The sequence below is a fragment of the Mobula birostris genome, chromosome 5, assembly GCF_030028105.1.
Source record: "Mobula birostris isolate sMobBir1 chromosome 5, sMobBir1.hap1, whole genome shotgun sequence".
NCBI classification, from domain to species: Eukaryota; Metazoa; Chordata; class Chondrichthyes; order Myliobatiformes; family Myliobatidae; genus Mobula; species Mobula birostris.
This window is the reverse complement of record NC_092374.1, coordinates 20,081,332-20,101,766: the sequence shown is the minus strand read 5'-3', so window position 1 is coordinate 20,101,766 and position 20,435 is coordinate 20,081,332. Positions and strand designations below refer to the sequence as shown.

General features: G+C 44.1%; 1 protein-coding gene across 3 annotated transcripts in view; it reads right to left on the bottom strand.

The window, feature by feature from the left end:
- wdr17 (WD repeat domain 17) overlaps positions 1-20,051 on the bottom strand; it is a 154,837-nt gene extending 134,786 nt beyond the window's left edge. The window contains exons 1-3 of one of the 3 annotated variants that reach the window (XM_072257670.1): positions 19,849-20,051; positions 5,155-5,191; positions 4,449-4,567 (exon numbers count right to left, since the gene is read on the bottom strand). The gene's annotated coding sequence lies outside the window, so the exon portion shown is untranslated. Of the gene's footprint in view, positions 1-4,448; positions 4,568-5,154; positions 5,192-18,733; positions 19,027-19,848 lie in introns of those variants that run through there. The other 2 variants (XM_072257671.1, XM_072257672.1) reach the window with 2 other exon arrangements.
- Between the last annotated feature and the right edge of the window lie 384 nt (positions 20,052-20,435).

Genomic DNA, 20,435 nt, shown 5'->3' with positions numbered 1-20,435 from the left:
ATCAAGGGTACAGCTCTCTCCACCATTGAGAACATCTACAAGAAGCAATGTCTCAGGAAAGCAACATATTTCATCAAGGACCCCCACCATCCGGGCCATGCCCTCTTCTCATTGCTGCCACCAGGCAGAAAGTTCAGGAACCTGAGGACTCACGACTCAAAGTTCAACAACAGCTTCTTCCCTATTGCCATCAGGTTCTTGAACCAACCTGTACTGCTGCCACAGAAAAAGCAAATTTCTTGACTCGTGGGTGATGATAAATCTGATTCTGATTTGGGTCTCTTGTGGACTGAGAGTGGGGAAGAGCAGGGAGATGGAAATCATCATAGAGAAAATGGGAAGAGAGAGAGGAGGAAGTGGGAAGCATGAGAGAGACATTCTGTATTGATCAATAAACCAACTGTTTGGAATCACATGAATTTTCTTGGTGTCTCAGGGCTGGGTGTGTCTGCACACCCGTGCCACCCTCCACCCTTGGCACTCCTTCTTTACCATCTGTCCCAGACCTCTACCACAGCGCTGCACCCTCGCCATTCCCAACATCCTCTGCTCCCACCAGGTTTACAAACTCGCTCTCCCCTCCATGTTGACAAATACAGTACTGTGCAAAAGTCTTAGGTGCCCTAGCTTATACATATACTGTATATATGCCTAAGACTTTTGCACTGTTCTGTATATTTCCCTCAACTTGCACCTATGTTATTTTTTATTACCTGGTGCAAGTTATGTAAACTTTATATCCATTTAAGTTTATGGAATTTGAGTTTGTTATGTTTGTGATGTATTATGTTTCAACTGCAGAAGGCTAATTTTCATCCCATTTATATCCTAGGTATGTACGCACATGATAATAAACTTGAACTTGCTTTTGCCAGTCATCCTGCCTGAACAGACAGCTGCTGTCCTTGCTGAGGAGGTGCAATTGACAGTCAGGTCCCAATGGCTCCGAGTTGCTCAAGTTCTCCAAAGAGTGACCACTAACGTTTAAATACACTAAGATGGCTAATGCTTAATTATGTTTGAATATGCCATGGCTGCTTATTTCATTGTACATGTCAACTGTTTACTCGTTTCCACAGATGCTGCCTGACCTACTGAATTCTTCCAGCACTTTGTGTGTATTACTTTGATTTCCAGCATTTGCAGATTTTCTCTTGTTTGCATTTCGTTACATCGCTAGTTTCATTGGGTTCATTTAGTTTCATTAGATCTTTATCTTTACAAGATTGTTCGGCTTGCTGGTTTCTTAATAAAGTTTCACGCGTACTTTCTTTGACTTTAGAATTTGGTTATTTTTGGAGCGTGCCGTACAGTATCATACGGTATACCATGCTTAGTCTCCGAGTGGCTTTGGTTTGTTTTAAAGTAACCACTACAAACACTGTTTTACACTCTCCCTAGATGCTGCCTGAATCTGCTGAATATTTCCATCTTTCTGCTTTATTTCAAGTTTTAAAAACATGCAATAAATTGGTAAATTGCTTTATTATTATCACATATACAAAAGCACAGTAAAAAAGTTTGCTTTGCATGCCATCCATACAGATCATTTCACCACATCGGTACATTGAGGTAGCAGAAGGGCAAAACAATAACAGGATTCAAAATAAAGTGTTACAGTTATCGAGAAAGTATACCACAGGCACACAATAAGATGCAAGGCCATAACAAGGTAGGTTGTGAGACCAAGGTTCCACCTTATCGTATTAGGGCACTGTTCAACAGACTTATAACAGTGGGATAAAAGCTGTGCACGGACTTTTGTACCCTCTGACCAATGGGAGGAGGCAAGAAGGAGAGTATTTTGTATCTCAAAGGTCCAGCTGTTAAAACCACATGACCATAAGACATGGGAGCAGAATCAGGCCATTTGCCAATTCATCATGGCTGATTTATTATCCCTCTCAACCCTTCTCCTATCTTCTCCCAATAACCATTGATGGTCTTACTAATCAAGAACCTATCAGCCTCCACTTTATATATATCCAATGAATTGCCCTCCAGAGCCATCAGTGGCAATGAATTCCACAGGTTCACCAATTGGCCAAAGAAATTCCACTTCATAAGAGCATAAGCCATAGGATCAGAATTAGGCCATTCAGCCCATCGAGTCTGTTCTGCCACTCCATCATGGCTGATTCTGGATCTCACTATAAGACTATAAGACATAGGTGCAGAATTAGTTCATTCAGCTCATCTCTGTTTTAAAGGGACATTCTTCTATTCTGAGGTGATGCTCTCTGGGTCCAAGGCTCTCCCACTACAGGAAACATGCTCTCCATGTCCACTCTATCTAGGCTTTTCAATATACGATTGGTTTCAGTTGCGATCCACCCCACCCACATTCTTCTAAGTTCCAGTGAGCGTAGACCCAGAGTCAATAAACACTCCACGTACATTAACCCTTTCATTCCTGGGATCACTCCTGTGTCCTCTTTATGCCATATAATCGCATGGCACATAAATACACTATTCAGCCAACCAGTTTATTTCTTCTACTTCATTCTCCTTCCATCCACATATCTTCTTGGCAGATCATTGATAATAAATAAGCCTTTGCCTTTCCCTCTCAGCCAGCACATTCACTGCTTCCGCCAATCTCACAGTATCCATTCCAACACAGATACTTCCTTTGCCTTACCACCCCTCCATCTCCTCAGCAACTTCAACCATGCTTGACTTCTAGATTCTGACCAGTGATTACTGATATGAAACACCAACTCTTTTTCTCACTCCACGTAATAACCTGCTGGGTAATGCTGATATTTTCTGTTTTTTTTAAGGTGGAGAAACTCAAAGATAAAATACTTTGCATAGAGCTATAGAGCACAGAAACAGGCCTGAACCGTATAAGCTGCCTACTCCCATCAGCCTGTACCCAGACCATAGCCCTACCACCATCTACATATCCAAACTTCTCTCAAATGTTGAAATCAAGCTCGAAGCACCACTTGTGCTAGCAGTTCGTACCATACTCTTACAACCCTCTGAGTGAAGTTTCCCCTCATGTTCCCCTTAAACTTTTTATCTTTTACCCTTAACCCATGACCTCTAGTCGCAGTCCCATCCAACCCCAGCAGAAAAAGCCTGCTTGCATTTACCCTATCTATACCCCTCATCATTTGTTATACCTCTATCAAATCTTCTACATTCCATTGAATAAAGTCCTAACCAATTCAATCTTTCCTTATAACTCAGGTCCTCCAGTTCTGGTAGCATCCTTATACATTTTCTCTGTGCTCGTTCAATCTTATTCACATCTTTCCTGTAGGTTAGTGACCAAAACTGCACACAATACTCCAAATTAGGCCACACCAACATCTTGTACAACTTCAACATAACAAGTACTTGGGTACTTGTCATAACGCACAAGGAAGCCATTCAGTCAATCAAATCACAAGCAAACACACATAAAAGTTGCTGGTGAACACAGCAGGTCAGGCAGCATCTCTCGGAAGAGGTACAGTCGACGTTTCGGGCCAAGACCCTTCGGCAGGACTAACTGAAAGAAGAGCAACTAAGAGATTTGAAAGTGGGAGGGGGAGGGGGAGATCTGAAATGATAGGAGAAGACAGGAGGGGGAGGGATGCAGCCAAGAGCTGGACAGTTGATTGGCAAAAGGGATATGAGAGGATCAAGGGACAGGTGGCCTTGGGAGAAAGAAATGGGGGAGGGGGGAAAAGTCCAGAGGATGGGCAAGGGGTATAGTGAGAGGGACAGAGGGAGAAAAAGGAGAGAGAGAGAGAAAGAATGTGTGTATATAAATAAATAAATACCGGGTGGGGTACGGGCGGCGGTGAGGCATTAGCGGAACTTTGAGAAGTCAATGTTCATGCCATCAGGTTGGAGGCTACACAGACGGAAAATAAGGTGTTGTTCCTCCAACCTGAGTGTGGCTTCATCTTGACAGTAGAGGAGGCCGTGGATAGACATATCAGAATAGGAATGGGACGTGGAATTAAAATGTGTGGCCACTGGGAGATCCTGCTTTCTCTGGCAGACAGAGCATAGGGTTCAGCGAAACGGTCTCCCAGACTGCGTCGGGTCTCACCAATATATAGAAGGCCTCATTGGGAGCACCGGACGCAGTATATCACCCCAGCCGACTCACAGGTCAATCAAATCCATGCTATCCAATAGAAGAGCAATCCCCTCAGTTCCACTAACCTTCTTTAGTTGTCTGTAGCCTGCAGCTATTTTCTCTTATTCTTTTTGCCACCTACCAAACTAAGGGGTGATTTACAGTTGCCAATTAACTTACTAAACCATCTTTGAGATATAAGAGGAAGCAGGACAACTTGGTGGAAACACACACGGGAAACACAAAGGCTCCACACAGACAGAACCCAGTCTCTGGAGTTGTGAGACAATACCTCTAACTGCTACTTCAACGTGTACGTTCACAGGCTGAAAATCTGCTCACTCCCAAACCAACAAGTACACTTTACCTGGGTCCGGCTGTGAGGCTCTGAAATGGACTGGAACTCCGCGGCCTATCACCAAAACCATCCGCATTGGCCGCAGGGCTTATTCCATGCCGATTACAAAGAATTCCAGTTCGGCCAAGCTACAGTGAGACATAAGCACACGTTAGTGCAGTGCACCGCAGCACATGCAGCACTCTGCCAATGACCTATTTTACGCTAAGAAGTTCCTAAGGGGATCAACATGATTGAAAGTGAAGATGGCATTAGCAGGATGTAGTTTTTTTTCCCCTCTCCTACACTGGCAGCACATCTGCTCTACCAATGGCTTCTTTATCATATCAAGTCAAGCCTCTTATACATCATAAGAAGACCAGGAATATCCTTATTCTTCAGAGGTCACTTTCCAGACAGTAGGTTTCAATGGCTTTTTATACAAGCATGAAAATAAGCACTGACATTCCGACAGAAGTCTTGAATTTACTCGAATTGCATTGCAACAACTATCAACTTTCCAATCAGGCCTTTGTTGCTAAGTCCACATGATTAAAGAGATGGAACATTGTCCAAATAAATGCAAGTGAAACTTGAACGAGCCTGAAATCCAAGATAATGTTAATTTATTTACTTAATTATTACCAAGCAGACAATGAAGTAGTGTTGCTCCTAACATGGCATGTGTCAGCTCTGTTAAATTCAGAAGGGAAGGTTGTAACACATTGATACTCACCTCATTGCGAAGCCAAAGGTACTTTACTCTGTGTCACCTAAAGAAAAGGCAGCACTGTTATTTATTGAAGATCTCACCTTGTTAATTTACAATGAAGGATTTTACAAAATAGGTTTATATTCCACAGAACTTTAATAATAAGGTTAAGGGATGATATGATTATATCGTCTCCATAGATACTGCCTGAACTGCTGTGTTTCTCCAGCAGATTGAGTGCATTGATCTAGATTTCCAGCATTTGCAGGATCTCTTGTATTTATGATTTGCAAATTTCTACAGATGTACAGTGGAATGCATTCGTATTGATTGCATCACATGGTATGGACCTTCCAATATACAGCATCATGAGAAGTTGCAGAAGGCTGCAGACTCAGCTTGTGTCCACAACATGACTAAAGAAGCTGAAAATTATCACTAGCAACTTTTCTTTAAAGCTTCTAAAGCTGCTAGCTGCTTGAACTTGTAAACATTGAATTTTCTAGCTAACTACAACAGCAAGTGATCCTGAAAGTTTACATTGAAATGATTAATGATAGCACATGCCATATGTCATCAGCAGCTTTCAAAGCAGGTGCCATTGCCCATAGGAGGCTGCACAGGTTTATGTCAACTTATTGAAAAGCAACCTCCTCAGCTCCATTTTTACCCCATTTTTTCCTCATTGACCTGCTCCCTATCAGTTTTTTCAAAGGCCCTAATTTATTCTGTTTACAATCCCCACAAACTGAATTCCAGATTCTAACCACACTGTGAGTTAAAATGTTTATCCTTGCATCTTCCTTGTTTATCTTCCCCAAAATTTTAAACTCAAGGCTTACAATGAAACAAAAAGGAGGCCAATCTGCTCATTCAGCCTCTGCTAACTCCCAACAATCTAATTAGATCGGTGTCCCATTTCCTGCAACCTATTCTCCCACACACGGTTATCAAATCCCTTCTAGTCTTTTTGTCATTTATCTATTCAGCACCCCAGGTCAAAATCAAACTTGGCTCCCTGGGGTTTTGAAGGAGAACCATGGACGTCTGCAGCACCATCACCATCATCAGTATGTACCATGTTACATGACGTGTTCTTGGCAAATTTTTCTATGGAAGTGGTTTACCATTGCCTTCTTCTAGCCAGTGCCTTTACAAGATGGGTGACCCCAACCATTATCAAGACTCTTCAGAGATTCTCTGCCTGGTGTCTGTGGTCACATAACCAGGACGTGATATGACATATGACCAGCTACTGCTCCCATGGCTTCACTCGGCCCTGATTGGAGGGGCTAAGCAGGTGTCCAAGGATGACCTGACGGCTAGCAGAGGGAAGGTGTGCCTTACACCTCCTTTAGTAGAGACATAACGCCACTCTGCCACCCCACCACCCCATTCCACTAATTATAGAGTCATAGAGTTATACAGCATGAAAACAGGCACTGACAGCGGGACCTGAAAGCCAGGATCTGGGAGGCTAAAGACAGGTACAGGAGGAAGCTTGAGTGAAACTCCAGCAGAACATGAGAGAGGTCTGGAGAGGGATGAGGACCATCACTGGGTTCCGGCAAACTAGCAACAGAGGAGCTGAAGGCAGTGCGGACAGGGCCAACAAACTTAACCTGTTCTTTAACAGATTTGACATTGTGGCCCCTGCCCATCCCCCACAGGAGTCATCTGTTGTCGGCCCCCAACCAACACATATTCCACTGTCCCCTCCTACCCCTCCTCACAGTCCCCTACCCTGCTCTCATGACCATACCCCTTCGCCACACGAAACCACCGTGGTCGGCTTCACAGCTGAACAGGTGAGAAGACAACTGAAACGTCGCAACCCAAGCAAGGCTGCAGGACCAGATGGTGTCAGTACCAGGGTGCTCAAAGCCTGTGCCCCTCAGCTATGTGGAGTACTTCGCCATGTATTCAACCTGAGCCTGAGGCTCCGGAGGGTTCCTGTGCTGTGGAAGACATCCTGCCTTGTCCTTGTGCCGAAGACGCCGCGCCCCAGCGGCCTCAATGACTACAGACCGGTGGTATTGACCTCCCACATCATGAAGACCCTGGAGAAACTTGTTCTGGAGCTGCTCCGGCCTATGGTCAGGCCACACTTAGATCCCCTCCAGTTCACCTACCAGCCCCCAGTAGGAGTTGAGGATGCCATCGTCTACCTGCTGAACCGTGTCTACACCCACTTGGACAAGCCAGCGAGCACTGTGAGGGTCATGTTTTTTGACTTCTCCAGTGTGTTCAACGCCATCCACCCTGCTCTGCTGGGGGAGAAGCTGACAGCGGTGCAGGTGAATGCTTCCCTGGTATCATGGATTCTTGATTACCTGACTGGCAGACCACAGTACGTGTGCTTGCAACACTGTGTGTCCGACAGAGTGATCAGCAGCACTGGGGCTCCACAGGGGACTGTCTTGTCTCCCTTTCTCTTCACCATTTACACCTCGGACTTCAATTACTGCACAGAGTCTTGTCACCTTCAGAAGTTTTCTGATGACTCTGCCATAGTTGGATGCATCAACAAGGGAGATGAGGCTGAGTACAGGGCTGCGGTAGGAAACTTTGTCTCATGGTGTGAGCAGAATTATCTGCAGCTTAATGTGAAAAAGACTAAGGAGCTGGTGGTAGACCTGAGGAGAGCTAAGGTACCGGTGACCCCTGTTTCCATCCAGGGGGTCAGTGTGAACCTGGTGGAGGGTTACAAATACCTGGGGATACAAATTGACGATAAACTGGACTGGTCAAAGAACACTGAGGCTGTCTACAAGAAGGGTCAGAGCCATCTCTATTTCCTGAGGAGACTGAGGTCCTTTAACATCTGCCGGACGATGCTGAGGATGTTCTACGAGTCTGTGGTGGCCAGTGCGATCATGTTTGCTGTTGTGTGCTGGGGCAGCAGGCTGAGGGTAGCAGACACCAACAGAATCAACAAACTCATTCGTAAGGCCAGTGATGTTGTGGGGATGGAACTGGCTCTCTGACGGTGGTGTCTGAAAAGAGGATGCTGTCCAAGTTGCATGCCATCTTGGTCAATGTTTCCCATCCACTACACAATGTACTGGTTGGGCACAGGGGTACATTCAGCCAGAGACTCATTCCATCGAGATGCAACACAGAGCGTCATAGGAAGTCATTCCTGCCTGTGGCCATCAAACTTTACAACTCCTCCCCTGGAGGGTCAGACAGCCTGAGCAATAGGCTGGTCCTGGACTTATTTCCTGGCATAATTTACATATTACTATTTAACTATTTATGGTTTTATTACCATTTAATTATTTATGGTGCAACTGTAACAAAAACCAATTTAAAGTAGGACTATGACTTTAGCCCACTTGTCTATGCTGATCAAGATGCCTTCCTGAGCTAGTCCCATAAGCCTGCATTTGGCCTGTTTCCCTCTTAATCTTACCCACCGTGTACCTGTCCACATGTCTTTTGCAGATAGTAATTTTACCTGTCTCTACCACTTCCTTTGGCAGTTCATTCCATATACCCATCACCCTCTGCATGAACTGTCCTTGACCTATCTGCTCATGCACTAACCTCTAGCTTTCTTGTCTAAACCAGCCTGCCCAAATACACCTCTATCAAATCTCCTCACAACCTTTTCTATTCCAAGGATGTTTTTCTTTCTATATCCATTTTAGTGTGATGTTAAGGATTACCACCCCTGCCCCAATCCAAATCAATTAATGAAATCAAGTTGCTTATTTTTAATTCATCTGGAATTTATCATTTCAAAGTTAAGTAATTTCTGTTTAAAATATTTTCTAATTAACCCCATGACGGTTTTCTAAAGGGATTCTTCTGAAACAAGATTACAAGGGACAGACAGGCCATGTTCTCATGACCTGGTTTTTCGTGATAAGGTCAATGAGTGTTGAAAATCGAAATGCCATCATACAAGTTAACTGATAACTACAGCACTCACCAATAATTGACCAACATTCTCATGATGTCTAAATTTCTTGACTTTACCCCAATTACCAGAGTCATAGAGTTAGAGTCACAACAGCATAAAAACAGGTGCTTTGGCCCAATTCATTCATGCCAACCAAGATGTCTATCTGAGCTAGTCCCATTTGCCTGTACCCCTCTAAATGTTTCCTATCCATGTATCTGTCCAAATATCTTTTAAATGTTGGTTTTATACCTTTCTCTACAACTTCCTCTGGGACCTTGTTCTGTACACCCACCACTCTCATGTAAACAACTTTCCCCTCAGACTCTCTTTAAATCTTTCTGCACTCACCTTCCATCCCTTAGCCTTGGACTCCCTACCTTCAGAAAAAGACGGTGACCATCCAGCTTACCTATGTTCCTCATGATTTTATATACCTCTACACCAGGAGTTCCCAACCTTTCTTATGCCATGGACTCCTACCATTAACTGAATGGTCCATGGACCTCAGATTGGGAAACTCTAGCCTATATGGTAACCTTATATTTTCTTCAGTCTCCAGAGGAAAAAGTTCCCAGTCCATCCAGCCTTTCCTTGTAACCCAAGCCTTCCATTCCTGGCAGCCGCCTTGTAAATCATTTCTGTATCCCTTCAAGGTCCTTGTAAATCATTTCTTGTATCCCCTAATGACATCTTTCCTACAAATGGGTGACCAGAATTGCACACTATATTTTTCCCCAACTCCGTGCCCTGACCAAAGAAGGCAAGAATGCCAAATGTTTTCTTCAGCATCCCCTTTACCTACATTGCATTCCTTGCCCAGCACCCATTCATAAAATGTTTCTTATTCTATCTGTCCACTGCTTGTAGGAGCCGTGTCCTAAAGATTGCTTTTTATTTTAATTTGTATTTTCCTTTCTTTTTGGCCTTTGTCTCCCTGCCCCTATTTTGTTTATGTTTTCTAAACTTTATTAAAACAGCAACAAAATGCATTAATCACAGAATCTATGATCTCCAGCCCCTGTGGGGCCTGTTTTGCATTTAATACTTCAGTAGTATTTGAGTAATATTGTAAATATATTGTTTGATTAAGCATTCTTTGTTGTTCACATAAGGCATTACAGAGAAGTACATAAATGGTATACATCTTGATGTTAGCACGTCATGTAGGCGCATCTCACTAAAAGTGAAAGTAGGCATGTTCTCTTGGGCTCCCATTTCTTTCTTTCAGTTTGTTTTATGTTTTTGGAGATAAAAAACCTAACAGGGCCTGCTAGTGTCCAAATGCCTCCAGACATCAGCAGATATACCATGCTCCCTCCCCAGCAACTGTGCGTTCCAAGTGAAATCTAAAGCACATTACAGACCCTTCAGCCCGCAACATTGTGCCAGCCATGTAACCTACTCTAGAAACCATCTAGAATTTCCCTACAGCATAGCCCTCTATTTTCTATGTACCTATCTAAGAGTCTCTTAAGAGACCCTATTGTATCCGCCTCTACCACCAGCACTGGCAGTGTATTCCTTGCACCCACCACTCTCTGTGTGAAAAACTTACCCCGACATCCACTCTGTACCTACTTCCATGCACCTTAAAACTATGCCCCCTCGTGTGAACTATTTCAGCCCTGGGAAAAAGCTTCTGACTATCCAGACAATCAATACCTCTCATCATTTTATACACCTCTATCCAGTCACTTCTCATCCTCCGTCGCTCCAAGGAGAAAAGGCCAAGTTCACAAGCTATCCTCATAAGGCACACTCTTCAACCCAGGAAACATCCTTGTAAGTCTCCTCTGCACTCTCTCTATAGTATCCATATCCTTCCTGTAGTGAGGTGACTAGAAATGAACACAGTACTCCAAGTGGGGTCTGACCAAGGTCTTATATAGCTGTTACATTACAGCTGTAATGGCACTGACTAGAAGGGCCGAGATGGCCTGTTTCCATGCTGTGATTGTTATATGGTTATATAGTTAACATTACCTCATGGCCCTTGAACTCAGTTCTGTGGTTGATGAAGGCCAACACTCCATACTCCTACTTAACAACACTGTCATCCTGCACAGCAGCTTTAAGTGTCCTATGGAGACAGACCCCAGGTCTCTCTGATCCTCTACACTACCAAGAGTCTTATCATTAATATTATATTCTGTCTTCACACTACACATGTATTTGGGTTGAACTCCATCTGCCACTTCTCAGCCCAGTTCTGCATCCTATCAATGTCCTACTGTAACCTCTGACAACCCTCCAGGCTATCCACAACAACCCCAACCTTTGTGTCATCAGCAAACTTACTAACTCACCCTTCTACTTTCTCATCCAGTTCATTTATAAAAATCACAAAGAGGAGGGGTCCCAGAACAGATCCCTGCTGAACACCACTAGTCACCGACCTCCATGCAGAACATGAACCATCTACAGCTACACTTTGCCTTCTGTGAGCAAGCCAATTCTGGATCCAGAAAGCAAGGTCTCCTTGGATCCCATGCCTCATTACTTTCTGAATGAGCCATCTTGGGGAACCTTATCAAATGCCTTACTGAAATCCACGTACACTACATCCACTGCTCTACCTTCATCAATGTGTTTTGTTGCATCCCCAAAGAATTCAGTCAGGCTCCTAAGGTCTGACCTGCCTTTGACAAAGCATTGCTGACTATCCTTAATCAGATTATGTCTTTCCAAATGCTCATAAATACTACCACTCAGGATCTTCCCTAACAACTTGCCCACTACCAAAGTAAGACTCACTAGTCTATAATTTCTTGGGTTATCTCTTCACCCTTTCTTAAACAAGCAAACAACATTTGCAACCCTCCAATCCTCTGGTACTTCTCCCGTCCCTATTGATGATGCAAAGATCATTGCCAGAGGCTCAGCAATCTACTCCTTCGCTTCCCACAGTAACCTGGGGTATATTTCGTCCAGACCCAGAGACTTATCTAACTTAATGCTTTTCAAAAGCTCCAGCATATCTGCTTTCCTAATGTCTATATGCTCAAGCATTTCAGTATGCTGTAAGTCATCCCCACAATTGCCAAGGTCCTTTTCCCTGGTGAATACTGAAGCAAAGTATTCGTTAAGTACCTCTGCTACCTCCTCCGACTCCAACCACACGTTTCCACTATCGCACCTGATTGGTCCTATTTTCACACGGCTCATCTTCTTGCTCTTCACATACTTGTAGAATGTCTTTGGGTTTTCCTTAATCCTGCTCACCAAGGCCTTCTCGTGGCCCCTTTAGGCTCTCCTAATTTCATTCTTAAGCACCTTCCTGGCAACCTTGTCATTTTCTAGAGCTCTAACAGTACTTAATTTATTAAATCTTTTGTAAGGCTTTCTTTCCTTCTCAACAAGATTTTCTACATCCTTTGTATACCATGGTTCTTTTACCCTACGATCCTTTCCCTGCCACAATGGAACCTATGCAGAACGCCATGCAAATATTCCCTGAACATTTGCCACATTTCTGCTGTGCATTTCCCTGAGAATGTATGCTCCCAAGTTCCTGTCTCATAGCACCATATTTCCCCCACCCCATTAAATGTTTTCCTAAATTGTCTGCTCCTATCCCTTCTCTAGCACTATGGTAAAGGAGATAGAGCTGTGATCACTGCCACAATGCACTCCCACTGAGAGAACTGATACCTGACCAGGTTCATTTCCCAATACCAGATCAAGTACAGCCAATCCCCTAGTTGGCTTACCTACATATTCCATCAGGAAACCGTCCTGAATACACCTAACAAACTCTGCCACATCCAAACTCCTTGTTCTATGGAGATACCAGTCAGTATTAGGAAAGTTAAAATCACACACCATAACAACCCTATTATTATTGCACTGTTCCAGAATCTGCCTCCCTATCTGTTCCTCGATGTCTCTGTTACTATTGGGGGTCTATAAAAAAAAAGTAGTGTTATTTCACTCTTCCTGTTTCTGACTTCCACTCGCACTGACACAGTAGACAATCCCTCCATGACTTCCTCCTTTTCTGCAGCTGTAACACTATCCCTGATTATCAATGTCATGCCCCTCCCTCTTTTCCCTCCCTCCCTGCCCTTTTTTAATCATCTAAAACCCGGCACACTCAGCAGCCATTCCTGCCCCTGAGACATCCCAGTCTCTGTAATGGCCACAAAGCCATAGTTCCACATATTGATCCATGCTCTAAGTTCATCAGCCTTGTTTATGATACTCTCTGCATTAAAATAGGCACATCTCAAACCATCTGCCTATCCTTCCTCATAAATTCCCTACAAGCTGTCTCTACTTGTGCGCCAACTGCCCTGTCCTCTGCCTCTTCACTTCGGTTCCCACCCCCCGGCAAATCTAGTTTAAACCCTCCCCAATACCATGAGCAAACCTCCCTCCCAGGATATTGGTTCCCCTTCAGTTCAGGTGCAACCCGTCCCACTTGTACAGGTCACCCCTTCCCCAGAAAAGATTCCAATGATCCAATAACTTGAAACCCTGCCCTGTGCACCCTCTCCTCAGCCACTTTTGTCTGCACTATCTTCCTCTTCTGCCCTTCCCTACCTTGAGGCACCTAGGGTAATCAAAGATTACTAGACTTGGAGGTCCTGCTTTTCAGTCTCCTTCCTAAACCCCTAAACTTACTGCACAGGACCTCTACCCCTCTCCTGCCTACACCATTGGTACCAATATGTACCACAAACTCTGGCTGCTCACCCTCCCCTTCGAGAATATTCTGCATCCTGGACCCTAGCCACGTGCTAATGAGTGCAAGAATAGCACGATCAGGTATACTAATGCATGGCTGAGAGACTGGTGTAGGAGACAGGGCTTCAGATTCCTGGATCATTGGGGCCTCTTCTGGGAGGTACGACCTGTACAAAAAGGACGGGTTACACCTGAACCCAAAGGAGTCCAATATCCTAGCCGGCACATTTAATAGAACTGTTAGGGAGGGTTTAAACTAATTTGGCAGGGGGATGGGAACTGGGGTGATAGGGCTGAGGAAGGGGAAAACAGAAATAAATCTGTGCAACAGAGATGATAGAAAGGACAGGCAGGAGATGAGGCCAGTGGGATGAGTTACAGGGCAATAGAGGCGTGGTGCGGTTAAAACTGAAAGCAACAAATACTGGACTGAAAGTATTATATTTGAATGCACACAGCATAAGAAAGAAAACGAACAATCTTGAAATCCAGCTACAGATTGGCAAGTATGATATTGTGGCCATCTCCGAAACTTGGCTAAAGAATGGATGCCATTGGGAGCTGAATGTCCAAGGATATACGGTGTATTGGAAAGATAGGTTAGTAGGCAGAGGGGGTGGTGTGGCCCAGTGTTTAAGAAGTAGTATTAAATCATTAGAAAGGAATGACATAGGATCAGAAGGTGTAGTGTCTCTGTGGGTTGAGTTAAGAAATGGCAAGGGTAAAAAGACCCTAATGGCAGTTGTATACAGGCCTCCAAACAGCAGCCGGGGTGTGGATTGCAAATTACAGCAGGAGATAGAAAAGGCGTGTCAGAAGGGCATGTCATGATAATTGTTGGGGATTTTAACATGAAAGTGATTGGGAAAACCAGGTCAATACTGGACCTCAAGAGAGAGAATTTGTAGAATGTCTAAGGGATGGCTTTTTTAGAACAGCTTGTTGTTGAGCCCACGAGAGGATCGGCTGTGCTGGATTGGGTGTTGTGCAATAATCCAGAGGTGATAAGGGAGCTTAAGGTTAAGGAACTTTTAGGGAACATTGATTACAATATGATCAAGTTCACTTTGAAATTTGAGAAGGAGAAACTAAAATCCAATGTGTCCGTGTTTTAGTGGAATAAAGGAAATTAAAATGGCTTTCGAGGGGAACTGGCCAAAGTTGACTGGAAAGGGACTACAGCAGGAAAGACAGCACAGCAGCAATGGCAGGAGTTTCTGTTAAAAAATGAGGGAAATGCAAGACAGATACATTCCAAATAAGAAGAAATTTTCAAATGGAAGAAGGACACTACCGTGGCCGACAAGTGAAATCAGAGCCAAAGTAAAAGCAAAAGAGAGGGCATACAAGGAAGCCAAAGCTAGTGTGAAGATAGAGGATTAGGAAGCTCTTAAAACTTGCAGAAGGAAACTAAGAAGGTCATTAGGAAGGAAAAGATGAATTATGAAAGGAAGCTGGCAACTAATATCAAAGAAGATACTAAAAGCTTTTTCAAGTATATAAAGGGTAAAAAAGAGTTGAGGGTAGATATAGGACCAATACAAAATAACGCTGGAGATTTGTAATGAGAGGTGCAGAGATGGCAGAGGAACTGAATGCGTATTTTGCATCAGTCTTCACAGTGGAAGATATCGCAGTGTACTGGACATTCAAGAGTGTCAGGGAAGAGAAGTTTGAGCAGTGAAAATTACAAGTGAGAAGGTGCTCAGGAAGCTTAATGGTCAGAAGGGTGAATAAATCTCCTGGACCTGATGGAATACACCCTTGGATTCTGAAGGAAGTATCTGGAGAGACTGCAGAGCCAATAACGATTATCTTTCAAGAATCGATAGACTCTAGTATTACACCAGATAACTGGAAAATTACAAATTGCTATTTAAGAAGGGTGGGAGGCAGCAGAAAGGAAACTATAGACCTGCTAGCCTGACATCAATGGTTGAGAAGTTGTTGGAATCGATTGTTAGGGATGAGATTACAGAGCACCTGGAGGCACATGACAAGATAGGCCAAAGCCAGCATTGTTTCCTGAAAGGAAAATCCTGTCTGACTAACCTACTGCAATTTTTTGAGGAAATTACAAGAAGGGTAGATAAAGGAGATGCAGTGGATGTGGTGTACTTGGACTTCCATAAGGCCTTTGACAAGGTGCCGCACATGAGGCTGCTTAGCAAGGTAACAGCCCATGGAATTACAGGGAAGTTATTGGCATGGATGCAGCATTGTCTGATTGGCAGAAAACAGAGAGTGGGAGTAAAGGGATCCTATTCTGGCTGGCTGCTGGTTACCAGTGGAGTTCCAAAGGGGTCAGTGTTGGGACCGCTGCTTTTTGCACTGTATGTCAATGATTTGGACTATGGGATTAATGGATTTGTGGCTAAATTTGCCGATGATACAAAGATAGGTGGAAGAGCAGGTAGTGTTGAGGAAACAGAGAGCCTGCAGAGAGACTTAGATACTTTAGGGGAATGGGCAAAGAAGTGGCAAATGAAATACAATGTTGGAAAGTGTATGGTCATGCACTTTGGTGGAAGAAATAAACGGGCAGACTATTATTTAGATGGGGAGTGAATTCAAACTACAGAGATGCAAAGGGACTTGTGAGTCCTTGTGTAGGATATCAGGTTGAGTCGGTGGTGAAGAAGGCAAATGCAATGTTGGCATTCATTTCTAGAGGTATAGAATATAACAGCAGGGATGTGATGTTGACACTCTATAAGACACTCGTGAGACCACACTTGGAGTATTGTGTGCAGTTTTGGGCTCCTTATTTTAGAAAGGATATACTGACATTGGAGAGGATTCAGAGAAGATTCACGAGAATGATTCCAGGAATGAAAGGAATGTCTGGCAGCTCTTGGGCTGTATTCCTTGGAGTGCAGGAGAATGAGGGAGGATCTCATAGCAACTTTCTGAATGTTAAAGGCCTGAACAGATTAGATATGGCACAGTTATTTCTGATGGTAGGGGAGTCTAGAACAAAAGGGCATGACTTCTGGATTGAATGTCGTCCATTTAGAACAGAGATGCGGAGAAATTACTTTCGTCAGAGGGTGATAAATCTGTGGAATTTGTTGCCACAAGCAGCTGTGGAGACCAAGTCATAGGGTGTATTTAAGGCAGAGATAGCCAGGGTCTTGATTAGCCAAGGCATCAAAGGGTATGGGGAGAAGGCAGGGGAGTGGGGAAGACTGGAAGAATTGGATCAGTCAATGACTGAATGGCAGAGCAGATTTGATGGACCAAAAGGCCTTCTTCTGCTCCTACGAGGGGTGATTGATAAGTTTGTGGCCTAAGGTAGAAGGAGTCAATTTTAGAAAACCTAGCACATTTATTTTTCAACATAGTCTCCTCCTACATGTACACACTTAGTCCAGTGGTCATGGAGCATACGGATCCCTTCTTTGTAGAAGTGTTCCACAGCAGAGGTGATTGATAAGTTTGTGGCCTAAGGTAGAAGGAGCGCATCTTGGACCTCCAGGTGGTCCACAGCAGGGGTGATTGATAAGTTCGTGGCCTAAGGTAGAAGGAGATGAGTTATACAGTTCTTATTACATGCACATGTAGTTCAAGTCTTTGAGTGAAAATGCAGAATGTTTGAAGTTTCTCCTCATCTCCTTCTACTTTAGGCCACGAACTTATCAATCACCCCTGCTGTGGACCACTTTCTCGAGGTCCAAGATGCCGACTTCTACAAAGAAGGGATCTGTATGCTCCACGAGCCCTGGAGGTTTTCTAAAATTGACTCTTTCTACCTTAGGCCATAAACTTATCAATCACCCCTCGTCTATCTTATCGTCTGATGGTCTCACTTTCTAACCCTAAGCCTTGTGTCTTTGGAATGTGGGAGGAAACCAGAGCATCCAGAGGAAACCCAAGAGTTCACAAGGAGAACATACAAACTCCTTGCAGATAGCAGTGGTAATGAAGTTCATCCTTGTGAATCAGGTTATAATGAAAGACAGCTATGCTATGATAAACACAAAGGATTCTGCAGATGCTGGAAATCCAGAGCTACACACACAAAATGCTGGAGGAACTCAGCAGGTCAGGCAGCATCAATGGAAATGAATAAACAGTTAACCTTTCAGGCTGAGACACTTCATCAGGACTGGAAAGGAAGGTGAAAGCTGCACGAGTAAGAAAGTGGGGGGAGGGGAAGGAAGGCAAACTAGATGGTGATAGGTTGGTTGGGGGGGTAATGAAGTAAGAAGCTGGGAAGTGATAGGTGGAAAAGGCAAAGGGCTGGAGAAGAAGGAATCTGATAGGAGGGGTGAGTGGACCATAGGAGAAAGGGAAGGAGGAGGGGCACCAAGGGAAGGTGAAAGGCAGCCGAGGAGAAGACAGAAGAGGCCAGAATAGGGAAGTCAAGAAGGGGGAGGGGGAAATTACCGGACGTTCATGCCATCAGATTCACGGCCACCTGGACAGAACATAAGATGCTGCTTCTCAAACCGGAGAGTGGCCTCATCATGGCAGAAGAGGAGACCATGAAACGTGAATGGGGATAGGAGTAAAAATGGTTGGCCATCCGGAAATTTCACTTTTTGTAGATGAGGCGGACATGCTTGACAAAGTGGTGCCCCAATCTATGTGGGGTCTCAACTATGTAGAGGAGGCCGCATCAGTACAATAGACCACCCCAACAGATTCGCAGATGAAGTGTATGATCCACCTTAAGGATTCTGAAGGAAATGGGGGAAAGGGGTAACCTGCTCCTGATCATTGTCCAACATACACAAAACTCAGAAAATTACAGGCAGCATCTAGATTTTGCCTGACTTGCTGAATTCCTCCACCATTTTGTGAGTTGTGCTCAAGATTTCCAGCATTTGCAGAACCTCTTGTGCCCTGATCATCGTCCTGCTATTATTGTTTACTCAGTAATTTCAGATCAGGACAGCATCAGGTTCAGGATCACTGATCAACTTTGCTCACTACATAAATGGTCACAGCTATCAACGCTCACACAGGAAGACTGAAACTACGAATCAGTACCCTGGCACTCACCCACACCCCGGTACACCACTTCGACAGGCGGGCTAGGTGAGGGTAGCCGGCGGCCTCATACCCCGGTGAGTTAGGTATTCAAAGTCAGCTCCGGCGGACTGGGCGGTTGAGATCTATAATGAGATCTACCAGCAAGGGAGGCGATACTGAACGCATCGTGGAGAGCGAACAGGGTACAGAAGACAGCATGGTCCTGCACTGCGACCAAGGAAGACCCCAGTTTGTGACGCTTGTTCGTACACTGGACTTGGACTTCTGAGATTAAGATAACGGCACTCTCCCAGTCTAACTTTAAAAACTCCCCACGCAGCTTTCCAGTTATCATCGGTTGCGACAGTCAACCACCAGAGAACAGATCAGACGGAAGAAAAGGGAGGATACAGAGATTACTATTCGATTTGCCCACAATAGACCATCAAATTGAAGTTAGTCAGTTGGGCAATGTGGTAGTTTTCTGCATAGTGAATGTATGTATACTTTATGCTCTCCGTCCCACAAGGAAGGTTTTACTGGAAGCTGATGAATGATTTCATTGTGCTGCCAGTATTGTGTTTCTGTTGAATAAATGATTGTCGAACTCCATATTTGGCATGAAAATGAGAAATAATATGAATAACAATGTGTCTTTAACAGAATTAGACCTAGAGAGTTTAACAAATGTAACCCTTGATTGTTTGCTGAACAAACATTTCGTCGGCTTCCATTAAACTCTTCCCTAAATTAACAAAGGCACCAGCCAAGTTTAAAACACGTACAAGATAGTCGAGGGAGGAATTGCCGTAGTTTGACCTTCTAAATTTAATCCTGATTCTTTTAAACTATTGACCAAATTTACTCGTATTTTCGTCAAGTATCACATTGTTATAGCTTTAAAACTTATACTTTAAAGTGTCCCGCTTATTTGACCAGCAGTAGCTGTTGTATGCGATTATCTGCTACATTCCAGAACTCCAAGTACGCTCTGCCTGCAGGACATTCAACTCTCTCAAGTTATACTTTTCTGTTTCCTGTGCACACATGCACGGGCACACACACACACACAAACATGTACAAAGCACGGGGACACACGCACACAGTGGACTTTGACTGCCGCATCCGTGAAAATCAATACTCACCGCATCGCCCAGTAAGTAAATTCGACTCCGGTAAAACAGGGTTAATCCGCTCCTAATTTCAGACCTAACTTCTAAAATGGTGATGTAATTTGATCTCCAAAACAATTTCAAGCAGTCATTTCCTACTCTCCCCACAGGACACGAACCACCCTAAGAAAATAAACAAAATGAATGTGTTTCACTGTCAATTAAAGACCTAAACCCGAGCAATGTTAAGGGATCCTGATGAAGGGACTCGGACCGAAACGTCGGCTGCACCTTTTTTTTTTCCACAGATGCTGCCTGGCCTGCTGAGTTCCTCCAGCATTTTCTGTGTGTGTTCCAATGTTAGTTGTGTACATCAAGTCGGGCTGTGTATAGATATTGATTTTACTGCACAGTCATGGTAGCAGTGCCCTCACAACAGTCGTTCCGACTACCCTGGAACGACAGCAACACCTCTATTACGATGTACAAGTTTCAGGCTTGATTGGGGTGAGTTGGAGGTGGGGGTTAAATAAGGGGGTGATATGACAAGCACAGCAGCAGACTTTCTGCAGCTGTATATTTTTTAAAAGTTAACAAATTTCATGACACATGCTGGAGAT